Source organism: Ranitomeya imitator, chromosome 1 (genome assembly GCF_032444005.1).
Source record: "Ranitomeya imitator isolate aRanImi1 chromosome 1, aRanImi1.pri, whole genome shotgun sequence".
Classification (NCBI taxonomy): domain Eukaryota; kingdom Metazoa; phylum Chordata; class Amphibia; order Anura; family Dendrobatidae; genus Ranitomeya; species Ranitomeya imitator.
In genome coordinates this window covers 373,611,341-373,628,032 of record NC_091282.1, presented here as the reverse complement: position 1 = coordinate 373,628,032, position 16,692 = coordinate 373,611,341, and the positions used below count along the sequence as shown (strand labels likewise).

The 16,692-nt window shown below is 48.1% G+C and overlaps 1 long non-coding RNA gene across 1 annotated transcript in view; it reads right to left on the bottom strand.

Annotated features, from left to right (window-relative positions):
• The window catches only part of LOC138657809 (uncharacterized), a 193,503-nt gene extending 177,585 nt beyond the window's left edge, over positions 1–15,918 (bottom strand). Inside the window, exons 1-2 of the long non-coding RNA XR_011317197.1 lie at positions 15,868–15,918; positions 15,660–15,732 (exon numbers count right to left, since the gene is read on the bottom strand). This is a non-coding gene — a long non-coding RNA (uncharacterized lncRNA). The remainder of the gene's footprint in view (positions 1–15,659; positions 15,733–15,867) is intronic.
• Between the last annotated feature and the right edge of the window lie 774 nt (positions 15,919–16,692).

The following is a 16,692-nucleotide window of genomic DNA, read 5'->3' as shown; positions in this document are numbered from 1 at the left end:
ACCCAGCAGGCCATTGCCGAGGAGACCGATTCTGGGCGCAAGAAACGCATGCCTGAATATAGTCCCTGACATCTCGGGCCATATGCGGCCAACAGTATGTCTCGCCAAAAGCTCAGATGTCCTCTTGGTCCCAAAATGCCCACCCACTCTGGAGGAGTGAGCCCAAGAGAGAACCTCCGGTCGCAAGTTAGCTGGTACGAAAGTCTTGCCCGGGGGCACAGACTCAAGCGAAACCGGAGCTACAGTTCTCAGGCTCTCAGATGGGACAATAAGCCGAGGCTCCGACGACGACGACGACACTACGGAGCGGGAGAGAGCGTCAGCACGAACGTTCTTCTCCCCGGAGCGGAAATGGAGAGTAAAATGGAACCGGGAGAAGAACAGGGACCATCTAGCCTGGCGAGAATTCAGCCGCTGGGCCGTTTGTAGATATACCAAGTTCTTGTGGTCAGTGAAGACTTGGAAGGGAAAGCGAGCTCCCTCCAAGAGATGTCTCCACTCTGAAAAAGCCAACTTCATGGCTAGCAACTCCCTGTCCCCGATGGAATAATTCCTCTCCGCTGGTGTGAAGGTCTTGGAGAAGAAGAAGCAAGGATGCTTCCAACCTTGAACATCCTTTTGGAAAAGGACTGCTCCAGCACCAACGGATGAGGCATCCACCTCCAAGATAAATGGTTTATCAACATCGGGGCGATATAGGATGGGAGCGCTGGCGAAGTGTGACTTGATCGAGAGAAAGGCTTTGGAGACCTCCTCTGACCACAACTTGGGATTAGCTCCCTTTTTGGTGAGGGCAACCAAGGGAGCTACCAAAGTTGAGAAGTGTGGAATGAACTGGCGTTAGTAATTAATGAACCCCATAAAGTGCTGCACCGCTTTAAGAGAATGGGGTTCCTGCCAGTCCATTACAGCCTGTAGCTTGGCAGGATCCATAGCCAAACCCTGGGCAGAGATGATGTAACCAAGGAAAGGCAAGGACTCCTGCTCAAACACACACTTCTCCAACTTGGCATAGAGGGAGTTTGCCAGTAAGAGGTCGAAGACTTTGCGAACATCTCTCCGATGGGAGTCAATATCTGGAGAGAAGATGAGAATATCATCCAGATAGACTACGACCGAGGTGGTGAGCATATCCCGGAAGATGTCGTTCACAAAGTCTTGGAAAACGGCTGGGGCATTACAGAGCCCAAAGGACATCACCAGATATTCATAGTGCCCATCCCTGGTGTTAAAAGCCGTCCTCCATTCGTCCCCCTCACGGATGTGAATCAGGTTGTAAGCACCCCGCAGATCTAACTTCGTAAATACCCTCGCTCCCCGTAGCCTATCAAACAGCTCAGATATCAGGGGTAATGGGTACTTGTTCTTAACGGTGATGGCATTAAGACCCCTGTAGTCTATGCATGGACGTAAGTCTCCAGTCTTCTTCTGTACGAAGAAGAACCCAGCCCCTGCCGGTGACACTGACTTCCTAATGAATCCTCTTGCCAGATTTTCTTGGATGTACTGAGACATTGCCTCCGTCTCCGGGAGAGATAACGGATAGACTCGACCCCGGGGAGGCTCAGCACCAGGCAAGAGGTCAATAGGACAGTCATAGGGGCGGTGAGGCGGAAGGGTCTCCGCAGCTCTTTTGGAGAACACGTGTGCATAGGGCCAATAGTGCTTGGGGAGAGAGGAAAGATCTGCGGGTACCTGTGTAGTAGCAACCTGAACGCACTCCCTCTGACATCTACCCTCGCAGGATTTACTCCATCCCAAAATTCTCCCAGAGGACCACTCAATATGAGGAGAATGGTAGCGAAGCCATGGTATCCCCAACAGGACCTCATCAATTCCCTCAGGAATGACTAATAGGGAGATTATCTCCTGATGTGATGGAGACACGGAAAGCGTGAAAGGAATGGTTTGGTGGGTAATCTGTGAGGGTAGTGTTGACCCATTTACCACTCGAACGGTTACAGGCTTGGCGAGCATCACCAAGGGTATTGCGTGATGCTGGGCAAAAGAGGAAGACATAAAATTACCCTCTGCCCCAGAATCCACGCATAGCTCGACCATAAGAGTGGATGGGCCTATGGTAATTGTCCCCTTGAAGGACAACTTTGAGGCAAACGTCGCTGTGTCTAGTGTACCTCCTCCAACTGCCACTAGACGCTGACGTTTCCCCAACCGCTGAGGACCCTTGGAGGCAAGATGTCCTGACTGCCGGCAAACATGACGGACCTTATGTGCACGGTCGGACTGAGACTTGGATCCTGCTCGTGTCACCTCTAAGGCCTCATGTGACTCGGACGCCTGGACTGGAGATTCCAAAGGTTTGGCGAAGGTGGGAGTCAGCCGAAACCTCTGCCTACACTGGGCTCGCTCCAACCTTCGCTCGTGAAAACGAAGGTCTATGCGAGTAGATATGGCTATGAGCTCCTCCAGTGTGGCGGGAATCTCCCTAGTGGCCAAAGCGTCCTTCACATGGTCAGCCAGCCCCCTCCAAAATACGGGAATGAGGGTTTTATCTGGCCATTCCAACTCAGACGCTAATGTCCGGAAGAGAACAGCAAATTGGCTGACCATGGTTGAACCCTGAGTCAAAGCCAGCAGTTGGAGCGCTGTATCATGGGTGACTTGAGGTCCTAAAAAGACCTGTTTCAGAGAGTCCAGAAACCGAGAAACACTCTGCACCACATGATCGTTGCGCTCCCACAGCGGCGTAGCCCACTCCAACGCTCTGTCCGACAAGAGGGAGATTATGAATCCCACCTTTGCCCGCTCAGTAGGGAAACGTGCAGCCAGGAGCTCGAGGTGTATACCACATTGGCTCACGAAACCCCTACAGGACTTACTGTCCCCAGAGTATCTCTCAGGCAAAGGAAGGTGAGATAGGGTCGGAACAGAGGTGGCAGTGGGTAAAGCTGCTGCAGCCACGCTAGCAGCCTGAACAGCTATTGCGGTAACATCCACCGCCGAGGTTGCACGCTCAAGAGATGCCAACCGGCCCTCCAGCAGCTGGATGTACCCCTGCAATCGCTGTTCATCCGCCATTACTTAGCCAGATCCTGGCGCTAGTATACTGTTAGGGTTGGCGGAACGCACCAAATATATTGTTTATTAAATGGAATTGGTGTGTTCGCAACCCGGGATCCACCGTGCAGGAAAGTACCTGCTGCTAAATAATGGCGGCTCTATATGGCGGTATATACCAACTCTGTTAGCTTCACAGAGTAACCGCGAGAGGCAGGCTCTGTGCCCTGTTAGACTTTCACAGAGGCACAGACCAACTACCCAGATGTGAGCAGTGAGTGGTCATGCATGCATACACAATCTCCTCGCCGGAGGAGCCAGCATTCTAGGGGCTTATTTCAGCCGGGTTCCTGAACACACTTATACACAATCTCCTCGCCGGAGGTGCCAGCATTCTAGGGGCTTATTTCAGCCGGGTCCCTGAACACATACAAACGCATGACCACATTGGCGCAAAGCATATGACATGTTTTGTCTTGTCCAGCTTTGTCTGTGAAGGACTTTTTGCAGCCAAGCTGTGTCTCTGGAGATGCAGATATACCCTCCATGTCTTTAGTCAGATGTGGTGATTTGTATTTTCTGTGGTGGATATTTTTCTAGTGTTTTAATACTGACCGCATAGTACTCTGTCCTATTCTTTCTTTTTAGCTAGAATGGCCTCCTATGCTAAATCCTGATTTCATGTCTGCATATGTTATTTCCCTCTCCTCTCACAGTCAATATTTGTGGGGGGCTGTCTATCCTTTGGGGATTTTCTCTGAGGCAAGATAGTTTTCCCGTTTCTGTCTTTAGGGGAAGCTAGTTCTTAGGCTGTGTTGAGGGGTCTAGGGAGTGTTAGGTACCCCCCACGGCTACTTCTAGTTGCGCTGCTAAGTTCAGGGTTTGCGGTCAGTACAGGTACCACCTTCTCCAGAGTACGTCTCATGCTGCTCCTAGGCCACCAGATCATAACAACAGCCCACACAGTAGTATACAGCAGAGCCCACACAGTAGTATATAGCACAGCCCACATAGTAGTATGCAGCACATCCCACACAGTAGTATACAGCAGAGCCCACACAGTAGTATATAGCACCGCCCACATAGTAGTACACAGCAGAGCCCACACAGTAGTCTATAGCACAGTCCACATAGTAGTATACAGCAGAGCCCACAGTAGAATATAGCACAGCCCGCATAGTAGTACACAGCAGAGCCCACACAGTAGTATATAGCACAGCCCACATCTATATATATAATTGTCTAAGGGTTTTTCCGTCTGTCTGTCTGTCTTTCTGTCTGTCTGTCTGTTCTGGAAATCCCACGCCTTTTATTGGTCGAGGCCGCCAGGCCTCGACCAATCAGCGATGGGCAGAGTATCGACATAGAATCCCGCGTCTATGATTGGTCGAGGCCGCCAGGCACAGTATCGACGTAGAATCCCGCGTCTCTGATTGGTCGAGGCCTGGCGGCCTCTACCAATCAGCGACGGGCACAGTATCGACGTAGAATCCCGCATCTCTGATTGGTCGAGGCCTGGTGGCCTCGACCAATCAGAGACGTGGGATGTCTACGTCCTTTATGACATCATCGTCGCTGTGCCCGTCGCTGATTGGTCGAGGGCTGGCGGCCTCAACCAATCAGACGCGGGATTCTACGTCGATACTGTGCCCGTCGCTGATTGGTCGACGCCTGGCGGCCTCGACCAATCAGAGACGCGGGATTTCCAGGACAGACAGACAGTATCGACGTAGATGTCATAGTGGTTGCCTCGACCAATCAGCAACGGGCACAGCGACGATGATGTCATAAAGGACGTAGAAATCCCACGTTTCTGATTCAGCGACGGGCACAATATCGACGTAGATGTCATAATGGTTGCCATGGCGATGATAATGTCATGAAGGTTGTCTCGACCAATCAGCGACGGGCACAGTCTGCCGCGAATTCTGGAATCATCATTGTCCATATACTACGGGGACATGCGTATTCTAGAATACCCGATGAGTTAGAATCGGGCCACAATCTAGTAGTAGTATACAGGAGAGCTCACATAGCAGTATCCAGCACAGCCCACATAGTAGTATACAGCAGAGCCCATATAGTAGTATACAGCAGAGCCCACATCTCTCCTCCCCCTAGAATGGCCCCACAGTCCAGTAAAAAAAACACTCCTAACCTCCCCTCGTGCCTTCAGTGCTCCCTGCTCCTGTCTCTGCGGCTGCCGCTGCACTGCCTGGGACTCAGTGAGTGTGCACGTACCCGCAGTGTCAGAGGCAGAGCGGGGAATGATGGGAGAGGGAGTGTCAGGTGACGCTCTCTCCTCCATCATTGCATTCAACTGTACCGGCGTTATAGACGCCGGTATAGTTGAACGCGGCAGCGGCGGCGCTGGGGGGAAGGGCGGGTCGGCGTGCAGCGGCCCACTACTAGCACCGGCCCTTCTGGCATTTGCCAGAACTGCCCGATGGCCAGTCCGGCCCTGGCTGTGTGTATGATATGTATGCGTTATACTACTTATTTGTGGGCTGGTGAGCCATTGTAGTCTGAGTCTGCTGTACCCTGTGTTGTGAGTTCTGTTTTTGGGCTCCCTCTGGTGGTTACGGATGGTACTGGGTGACTTGTCTTTCCTGGGTTTCTGGGTTCCACCTGTTCCATCAGCATATGGGAGTTTCCTATTTAACCTGGCTTTGCTGGCATTTCCTCGCCGGTTATCAATGTATCCAGTGTGTCTTGTTACCTCTGCTCCCTGCTCCTAGAACCTTCTGGACAAGCTAAGTTTGGATTTTCCTGTTTTGTGTTTTGCTTAATTTGGTTTTTAGTCCAGCCTGCAGATATGTGATTCTCTGCTGCTGGTTGCTCTAGTGGGCTGAAATTGCTTTTCATGTACCATGAGTTGGCACATGAGTTCAAGTAATTTCAGGATGGTTTTTTGAAGGGTTTTTCGCTGACCGCGCAGTTCACTTTTGTATCCTCTGCTATCTAGCTTTAGCGGGCCTCATTTTGCTGAAACTGTTTTCATACTACGTATGTGCTTTCCTCTCATTTCACCGTCATTATATGTGGGGGGCTGCTATTTGCTGTGGGGTATTTCTCTGGAGGCAAGAGAGGTCTGTGTTTCTTCTGATAGGGGAAGTTAGATCTTCGGCTGGAGCGAGACGTCTAGGATCATCGTAGGCACGTTCCCCGGCTACTTTTATTTGTGTGTTAGGTTTAGGGTCGCGGTCAGCTCAGGTTCCATCGCCCTAGAGCTTGTTTGTATCTGTGCTTGTCATTTTTGTGATCCCCTGCCATTGGGATCATGACAACCCTGTTTTTAAAATAGTATTCAAGTGTCATTGCATCTTCTGGATCAGCTGGATGTTGATGTGCTGCACCACAGCATTGTTGTAAGGGATAAAAGAGTACTAATTTTGGTACCAAAGGGAGGAGATGTGGAGGTGTTGCAAAACAGAGTGTGATGGAGAAGTTGTCATCAGCTAATGTGACTCTTAAGTCTTGGCTTGTTCATCATGAAATTGGTGACAGGTTGGTGGCCAAAGTGGATGACAATTAGCCTGTGTAAACACTGTGTAGTGGGCCACCTAAGCGAGAGACTCAGTCATGCTGTTGCCTAACAGAGTCTTAAGATAACTAGGTAGCAGACATTGAACTGGCAGAGGAAGCTGTCGCCGATTTGGAGTAGTGGTATGAGATTGTTGTCCATGAGAAGGTGAAGACTAGGTTCACAATAGTGCATACATCTGAAGATGCCTGATGTAATTGTAGGACGTAAACTTATGCAAGCGTGTAACAAGCATCGAACTGGATGTGTCTGAATTGCAAAATATACATTACCTACGTCTACAACTATACTCGGTTTTTTTAATAAAACAAAAGTGTATTTTATCATTTTTTTCTCAGCTAGTTTTTATTGGTACAGAAACAAAAACTTATAGTAGTACATTTCAATAAGTCTAAAATGTAAATGTTTCAATGCATCTCCCATTGAGATAGATGTAGAAAAAACATATACAACATTCATATGTTTGGAGAGCAAAAAAATGTGGTGAAATAAATTTTTAGTGTGGTCAAAAATATGAAGTAAACCTGAAAAAAACATAGCCAAAAGAACATTTTCCTCCTGATGAAGCCATTCAGGTGAAACGCGCGTTGAGGCTCCCCTCCCTGCCTGCAGCACCTCGGTATTCACCGCAACTATGTCCCAAGGTATTGTTACACTTATTTAAGTATACTCTTGCTACTTGCAATCATGCTGCCAGGACTTTATTGCATATCCTCTGCTACCCAGTATATTTTTAGTGGATTCTAGCAGCGGTGTCATTTACCGTTTCAATGCACACATAAGAATATTTTCCAAGTGCATGATTCAGTATCTCCAGGTCTGCAGCCAGTGCAGGGTGCTCTATTTCCTTTTCATGTTGTCTTTAGCATTGTATTTCGTCATCTTGTACATGCTTTTTTTAGTTGCTTCATCCCCATTACCTGTTTTGCTCTTGTATTACTATTTCTTATTGTTATCCCTTGTATATTTGATACTTTAATAAAGATTACGTTGTTATATACCTCCTCTTTACCTCTACTTCTATGTGCCTAGACTTATGGTTTACTATTTTTCCCTGCGTGACCCGTGTTGGGCCTAGGGTTTACCTGAGTGTATGGTGCGATTTTTTAGGTTTATACAATTAAGTCGTATGACTAACAGGTATTGTCTTTTTTAATTTCAGTTAATCACCAGTTACCCTATTCCCTCACACCTCTTTTAGTCCTTATACTCAGCCAACAGTATGCATCCAACTCAAATATTTAACCTCTCGCTTTTTACCCGTAAATTCCATCCTAATTTCAAACAAGCCACCATAACCACTTCGCTAAAAAAAAATCCCCTTGACCAGAACTGCTTTGCTAATTACAGATCTGTCTCTAACCTCCCCTTCATCTCTAAACTCCTGGAACGCATGTTCAGCGCTCCAGTAATCCACTATCCTTCAAATAACTCTCTTCTTGGTCTTTTACATTCTGATTTCTTCTCTTTACACTCTACAGAAATTGCCCTTACTAAAATCTCTAACGATCTGCTAAAAGCTAAATCTAATAGATACTACTATTCTTCTGGATCTTTCTGTAGCATTTGATCACCAGCTCCTACTTACTGTGCTCTGCTCTATCAAATTTCAGGATACTGCTCTCACTTGGTTCTCTTTCTAGCTCTCTGACCACTCATTCAGTGTTTTTTTGAGGGTTTTTCTTCCTTTTCCCTTCCACTTACTGTCAGGGTTCCCCATAGTTCTGCCCTTGGTCCCTTCCTCTTTTCTCTATACAATGTCTCTATTCGACAAACTATTAGGAATTTGGCTTTCAATACCATCACTATATTAATGACACCAAATTATATACATCTTTTCCACTCTCCAATCTATCCAGGATGTAGCAACTAGGCTCATTTTTATTCACCTGCTGCACAGGTGACTCCACCCTGTGCAAGTCATTGCACTGGTTGCCCATCTGCTAAACAATACAACAAAAACTTATCAATCTCATTCATAAAGCTCTCCATAGTTCTGAAGCATCTACAGTACATCTCCTCCCTCATATTTGTCTTCCACCCTAACCGTGCTCGCCATTTTACTAATGATCTAAGACTAACATCCTCCATAATCTGAACCTTCCACTCTCATGTCTAAGACTTCTCTTGTCCTGTGCCAGTTCTTTGGAATGCACTACCACAGACCATCCAGTTAATTCACAGTATCCACAGTTTTAAGAGTCTCCTAAAAAAATGCATCTCTTTACAGAGGCTTTTCACATCATTTCACTAATCAAAGTCGTTTCTGTTCTCCCTTCCTAAATGACTCCAGGATTGTAAAAGCTGGTCATTACCGATCCCTTTAAAGGGAACCTGTCACGTAATTTCAAGCATCTAAACTGTCCCCAGTGCATTGTTAGTGATACAATGTGCATCGCTAACATGTTTTTTAACTAAAAACGGTGCTGTAATTATGTCCAAAAAACACTTTATATAGTTATATTGTACTTGCTTGATAAGCCACAGAGGTGTGCTTAATTTTCTGTTCAGTCACAGGTGTCGCCGCCCATGCAATTTGATTGATTTCCCAGGCTGCGCCGTCGTCACTGGAATCCTTTGCATGCGCAGTATGGCACTTGAAGCTGCGCTTGTGCAGTGAAGAGCGGGCAGCCGCACTTGCGCAGTCGGTAGCGTGGAGCTGGCCACGCTTGTGCAGTGTGGGGAGCCGCGCTTCTGCCATAACCAAGTTTAAACACAGTGCAGCAGGGATTTTGGCCCACTCCTCCACACAGATCTTCTCCAGATCTTTCAGGTTTCGGGGCTGTTGCTGGGCAACTTTGAGTTTCAGCTCCCTTCAAAGATTTTCTATTGGGTTTAGATCTGGAGACTGGCTAGGCCACTCCAGGACCTTGAAATGCTTCTCACGGAGACACTCCTTAGTTGCTCTTGCTGTGTGTTTTTGGTAATTGTCATGCTGGAAGACCCAGCCATCACCCATCTTCAATGCTTTTACTGAGGGAATGAGGTTTTTGGCCAAAATCTTGTGATACATGACCCCATCCATCCTTCCTTTCTTCAATACGGTGCAATTGTCCTGTCGCCTTTGCAGAAAAGCACCCCTAAAGTACAATGCTCCCCCCACCATGCTTCACAGTTGGAACGGTGTACTTGGGCTTGTACTCATCCTTCTTCTTCCTCTAACCAAGGTGAGTGGAGTGGATACCAAAAAGTTCTATTTTGGTCTCATCTGACCACATGCCCTTCTCTGATGCCTCCTCTGGTTTATCCAGATGGTCATTGGGGAACTTTAAACGGGTCTGGACATGTGCTGGCTTGAATAAGGGAACCTTGTGTGTCCTGCAGGATTTTAATCCATGATGGTGTAAGGTTCTAGTAGGAATATGGTATGCAGTGACGAGCAGGAGGCAGAACAATAGTTAACGGGTTTAAAAGTTATCGTAACAGTTAATACTCCACGCAGGGAGAGAGATAGTGAAGGAATATAGGTGAACAAAGCGTATACAATTATGAAGCAATAATATAGGTTCAAATAACGGGTTAACTCATCAGTCTGTAATTCCCGGATGGAGGAGACTGGAAAATCCCACGATGGCGCCGTAGGTGACGCGAGAAGTCTCTGAACTGATCAAGGAGAAAGGTGAAGCACTGTCTATTAACAGCAGCGATGTATCCTGGCCTTTCCACGTGTAGTCTTGAGGCCCTGGAACAAGGAACTGCTCAAATGGTTGTCTGTGGCACCGCGATTGGTGAACGAAGTCCCAGAGAGGAGGCCGCGGTCATGCTGTTAGGAGTCGAGTTTCCTCTGCTGCACAGGGGAAATCTCGATCCGTGACTGCTGCGGTCTCCCATTCTGCAACGGCCGCAGTGGAGCCTGCTCAGCAGAGACGTCGCTCCCAGCGTCTCACTAAGACTGATTCTGTGCAAAGGGTTACTACTGCCTCTCCTGGCTCTGCTATTATGCCCTGCACTGATCTGCGGCGAGCAGGCTTTCCTGGGACTAAGTCCTACTTTGCACACACTGAGCATGCCCAGGGCAAGATCTCTCAGTGGAGATCTAGGGTCACATGCTCAGGTACTGCAGCAATTCCATTGGTCCTTCTTTGAAAGGTCCTATACGTGCTGCAGCTATTTAAGGCTCGCATAGCCGCACGGCCATGCGCTAGTATCCTCTTATGTTATGTGCTTTGCGCCAGTGTGGTCATGTGTTTGAATGTGTTCAGGGACCCAGCACGTTTGGAGGAAAAAAGGTTTAAGCATAATAACAGACGCGGATTCTTTACTGTAAGAGCAGTGAGACTATGGAACTCTCTGCCGTATGATGTTGCAATGAGTGATTCATTACTTAAATTTAAGAGGGGACTGGATACATTTCTGGAAAAGTATAATGTTACAGGCTATATACACTAGATTCCTTGATAGGGCGTTGATCCAGGGAACTAGTCTGATTGCCGTATGTGGAGTCGGGAAGGAATTTTTTTCCCCAAGGTGGAGCTTACTCTTTGCCACATGGGTTTTTTTTGCCTTCCTCTGGATCAACATGTTAGGGAAAGTTAGGTTAGGCTATGGGTTGAACTAGATGGACTTAAAGTCTTCCTTCAACCTTAATAACTATGTAACTATGTAACTATGAAATAAGCCCCTAGAATGCTGGCACCTCCGGCGAGGAGATTGTGTTTAAGTGTGTTCAGGGACCCGGCTGAAATAAGCCCCTAGAATGCTGGCACCTCCGGCGAGGAGATTGTGTTTAAGTGTGTTCAGGGACCCGGCTGAAATAATCCCCTAGAATGCTGGCACCTCCGCCGAGGAGATTGTGTTTAAGTGTGTTCAGGGACCCGGCTGAAATAAGCCCCTAGAATGCTGGCACCTCCAGCGAGGAGCTTTGTGTGCATGCATGACCACTCACTGCTCACATCTGGGTAGTTGGCCTGTGCCTCTGTGAAAGTCTAACAGGGCACAGAGCTTTGCCTTCTCGGCTGCTCTGTGAAGCTAACAGAGCTGGTTTATACCGCCATATAGTGCTGCCATTTATTTAGCAGCAGGTTCTTTCCTGCACGGTGGATCCCGGGTTGCGAACGCACCAATCCCACTTCAAAAATATATTCGGTGCGTTCCGCCAACCCTAACACACGCTACTTGCTTCAGCATGCACTGTCTTGAGGGTACTGTGTTGCGCGTCGGCAGCAGTCAGCGGTACAAACCGGTTGTAACAACTCTGCTGGCATCACGGCATGGCCTCTCATCTCTCACACTATCTTACCCACTACTCCAGGCCATGATGTGGTTTCTGTTTCTTGCCAGCTCCATATTCTGTTCCTCTGCTCTCTGCATGCTTCCTGGCTGTGTGTATAGAGGGGCGGCGCCTGAACTCTCTGGTTCTTATAGGAATCAGGTGCACCTGTCTAATCTGTTCCTGACCAATTAACAAGAGGCCTCCAGTATTTAGTGCAGCTCCACCCAGTGGACTGGGCCTGTGCAATGTGTTAGCTCAGTTTGTGCTTAGCTTCTGAGTTTGCCAGGCCTTGCTCTGTGTTACTCCCTCTCTGGAGGCTTTTCTCCTTGCCTTGCCATGATCTTGTTGTCCGCCCTCCAGGAGGCAAAATATCCTGGTCCCTGTGTCTTTGTTCTTGTTTCTTGTCTTGTTCTCTTTCCTTAAAACCTACAAGCGATAGGCCTAACATATGATCACAAAGTGATCCCTTCAACTTTACAACATATAGCCCATTGAGAACAATGAAGGTCAGATATGTTAAAAAAGTATAAATTTATTTAAATCTAAGGTAACAACAATCACACATATATACTGTATATATATATATATATATATATATACACCATTAACATAAATAGTATATAGCAATAGCATAACCCTATAGAATAAGGGGGGAATAAGGTTGACCATGTGTCAGGAAAGACCAATCGAGTCACGAACCATCCAGATCTACACCACCGTTCCAATAGGAACTCATGAGGTGCGCTAAGGGTCCACCATCCAGGGCTACACCATGACTACATGTATCTTATGAGTTCCAATTAGGCCTTGTGACCTTTCCATGGGGTAATTGCGTGGCAGGTATTGTACCTTGGTGCCACTATATACCAGTCATATTATGCCTAAGGGCTGAGCACTTTTTAGTGTACATAGATCTTATTTAGCTAGTGCCTTGCTGCGGTAATATTTGGGTTTGAATTTACACCTATCATTTGGATGTGCGTTTATGATTAGCAACTTATGATCTACATTTTGGATTCAGCCATCTGTGATATTTTGTAAGTAATATCCATTAACACTTTACAGCATATGCTAGCATTACCATATATTTTTGTAGTGGGCTAATAGTGACTTAAGTGGAAATTTGCCCTATTTTTAGATACGGTGGTGTAGATCTTGATAGTTCTTGACTCGATTGGTCTTTCCAGACACATGGTCAACCTTATTCCCCCCTTACTCTATAGGGTTATGCTATTGCTATATACTATTTATGTCAATGGTGTATATATATATATATATATATATATATATATATATATATATATATATGTGATTGTCAGGGCCGTATTTAGAGTTTCTGCTGCCCTAGGCACTTTTAGTGCTGCCTCCCCCTCTGGTGAGTATGACACTATCGGCAGTGACTTTGGGAAGAATCACTGATGTGAAAGTTGCCGTTTGCAGCAGATCAGGCAGTTTTTCTGCATCTGCCACGTAACGGATCACTTACGGCAACACTGTGTTTGGTTTCATTCATTCCCTATGCGATTTGCGGTACTTGATGTGATCTGGGAAATGCGGTGCCATACCTCCCAACTTTTGAAGGGAAAAAGGTCTAAAGGCAAATTTTAGGCCACGCCTCTGACCACACCCATTTCACAACTAATAACACCCATATCCAAGTCCCAACCACACCCATTTAGCACTGCTGATCACACTGTTTCATATACATTAAAACAAAAAAAAAATATGGCCACGCAGTGCTTCATACTGTACAATGGCTATGCAGTGCTCCACATACTGTATAATGGCCCTACATGATGTTCCATACTGTATAATGGCCACACAGTGCTCCATACTGTATATTGGCCACGTCTGTCCTGTGTCCTTGTGTGTACCACATTGAGAATGGAGAAAAGAAAGAAGACCAAAGAACTGTCTGAGGACTTGAGAAACCAAATTGTGAGGAAGCATGAGCAATCTCAAGGCTACAAGTCCATCTCCAGAGACCTGAATGTTCCTGTGTCTACCGTGCGCAGTGTCACAAAGAAGTGTAAAGCCCATGGCACTGTGGCTAACCTCCCTAGATGTGGATGGAAAAGAAAAATTGACAAGAGATTTCAACGCAAGATTGTGTGGATGTTGGATAAAGAACCTCGACTAACATCCAAACAAGTTCTAGCTGCCCTGCAGTCCGAGGGTACAACAGTGTCAACCCGTACTATCCGTCGGCGTCTGAATGAAAAGGGACTGTATGGTAGGAGACCCAGGAAGACCCCACTTCTTACCCCAAGACATAAAAAAGCCAGGCTGGAGTTTGCCAAAACTTACCTAAAAAAGCCTAAAACGTTTTGGAAGAATGTTCTCTGGTCAGATGAGACAAAAGTAGAGCTTTTTGGGCAAAGGCATCAACATAGAGTTTACAGGAGAAAAAAAAGAGGCATTCAAAGAGAAGAACACGGTCCCTACAGTCAAACATGGCGGAAGTTCCCTGATGTTTTGGGGGTGCTTTGCTGCCTCTGGCACTGGACTGCTTGACCGTGTGCATGGCATTATGAAGTCTGAAGACTACCAACAAATTTTGCAGCAGAATGTAGGGCCCAGTGTGAGAAAGCTGGGTCTCCCTCAAAGGTCATGGGTCTTCCAGCAGGACAATGACCCAAAACACACTTCAAAAAGCACTAGAAAATGGTTTGAGAGGAAGCACTGGAGACTTCTAAGGTGGCCAGCAATGAGTCCAGACCTGAATCCCATAGGACACCTGCGGAGAGATCTAAAAATGGCAGTTTGGAGAAGGCACCCTTCAAATATCAGGGACCTGGAGCAGTTTGCCAAAGAAGAATGGTCTAAAATTCCAGCAGAGCATTGGAAGCAACTCATTGATGGTTACCGGAAGCGGTTGGTCGCAGTTATTTTGGCTAAAGGTTGTGCAACCAAGTATTAGGCTGAGGGTGCCAATACTTTTGTCTGGCCCATTTTTGGAGTTTTGTGTGAAATGATCAATGTTTTGCTTTTTGCTTCATTCTCTTTTGTGTTTCTTCATTTAAGACAAATTAAATGAAGATAATAATACCAAAAAATTTGTGTTTGCAATCATTTTCAGGAAGAAACTGAGTATTATCTGACAGAATTGCAGGGGTGTCAATACTTTTGACCATGACTGTACTGAGCCCGAGTGACGGGCGAGACACCACATGTACTGAGCCCGAGTGACGGGCGAGACACCACATGTACTGAGCCCGAGTGACGGGTGAGACACCCCATGTACTGAGCCCGGGTGACACTGTAATATGTAAGTAACATCAGACTGTATTGTGGGGACCATTCACTTCTATGGGAGGGTGTTAAAGGGAACCTGTCACCCCCAAAATCGCGGGTGAGGTAAGCCCACCGGCATCAGGGGCTTATCTACAGCATTCTGGAATGCTGTAGATAAGCCCCCGATGTAACCTAAAAGATGAGAAAAAGACGTTATATTATACTCACCCAGGGGCGTTCCCGCTGTTGGTCCGGGTCCGGCGCCTCCCATCTTCATCAGATGACGCCCTCTTCTGGTCTTCACACCGCAGCTCCGGCGCAGGCGTACTTTGCCTGCCCTGTTGAGGGCAGAGCAAAGTACAGCATTGTGCAGGCGCCGGGCCTCTCTGACCTTTCCCAGCACCTGCGCAATGCAGTACTTTACTCTGCCCTCAACAGGGCAGGCAAAGTACGCCTGCGCCAGAGCTGCGGCGTGAAGACCAGAAGAGGACATCATCTGATGCCCCTGGGTGAGTATAATATAACGTCTTTTTCTCATGTTTTAGGATACATCAGGGGCTTATCTACAGCATTCCAGAATGAAATTGTGACTGTTGGATCTGGTTGCCGGGGTCTACCTTCCTGTGGTTGTTACAAGTATCCTCCGCTCACCTTTCGGGGTGTTGCGCTCCTCGTCCACTTGTCTCAGGAGATTCGGTTGAACGCTCGGTCCGGCGCTGACATCCTGCAATATAATGGAAATGGCGGCTGAAGCTGCAGCACAAGGAGACACCGGAGAACGGCGGGGACAGAGTGCTCTGTAGCCGTGGACACGTGCAGTATAGCACGCGGCTGCCGGTCATGTGACGCCTGCACTCACTTTCACCAGAGGAGCGGCGCTATAGGTCAGAATATCAGAGTAGAAGCCTCGCTGTCTGATCACCGGATATTTCCGCGGGAGGACGGCGTTGATCCGCGCGGGTGACACTGGCACAAGCGACTGCGGACGCGGGATCTCCCAGTGTGGACGGGACTCCGCGGAGGATGGGAGTCGTCTGCCGTTATCTGCTCCATCTGCGCCCAACAGAGAAGACAAACATGTCCGATAACTCTACAGGACCGTGACAGCTGCAGAACATCGCCCCTCCCTGCAGAACATCATCGCCCCCCCCTCCCTCCCTGCAGAACATCATCGCCCCCCCCTCCCTCCTTGCAGAACATCATGCCCCCCCCCTCCCTGCAGAACATCATCGCCCCCCCTCCCTCCCTGCAGAACATCATCGCCCTCCCTCCCTCCCTGCAGAGCTTCATCGCCCCCCCTCCCTCCCTGCAGAGCTTCATCGCCCCCCCTCCCTCCCTGCAGAGCTTCATCGCCCCCCCTCCCTCCCTGCAGAGCTTCATCGCCCCCCCTCCCTCCCTGCAGAGCTTCATCGCCCCCCCTCCCTCCCTGCAGAGCTTCATCGCCCCCCCTCCCTCCCTGCAGAGCTTCATCGCCCCCCCCTCCCTCCCTGCAGAGCTTCATCGCCCCCCCCTCCCTCCCTGCAGAGCTTCATCGCCCCCCCCTCCCTCCCTGCAGAGCTTCATCGCCCCCCCTCCCTCCCTGCAGAGCTTCATCGCCCCCCCTCCCTCCCTGCAGAGCTTCATCGCCCCCCCTCCCTCCCTGCAGAGCTTCATCGCCCCCCCTCCCTCCCTGCAGAGCTTCATC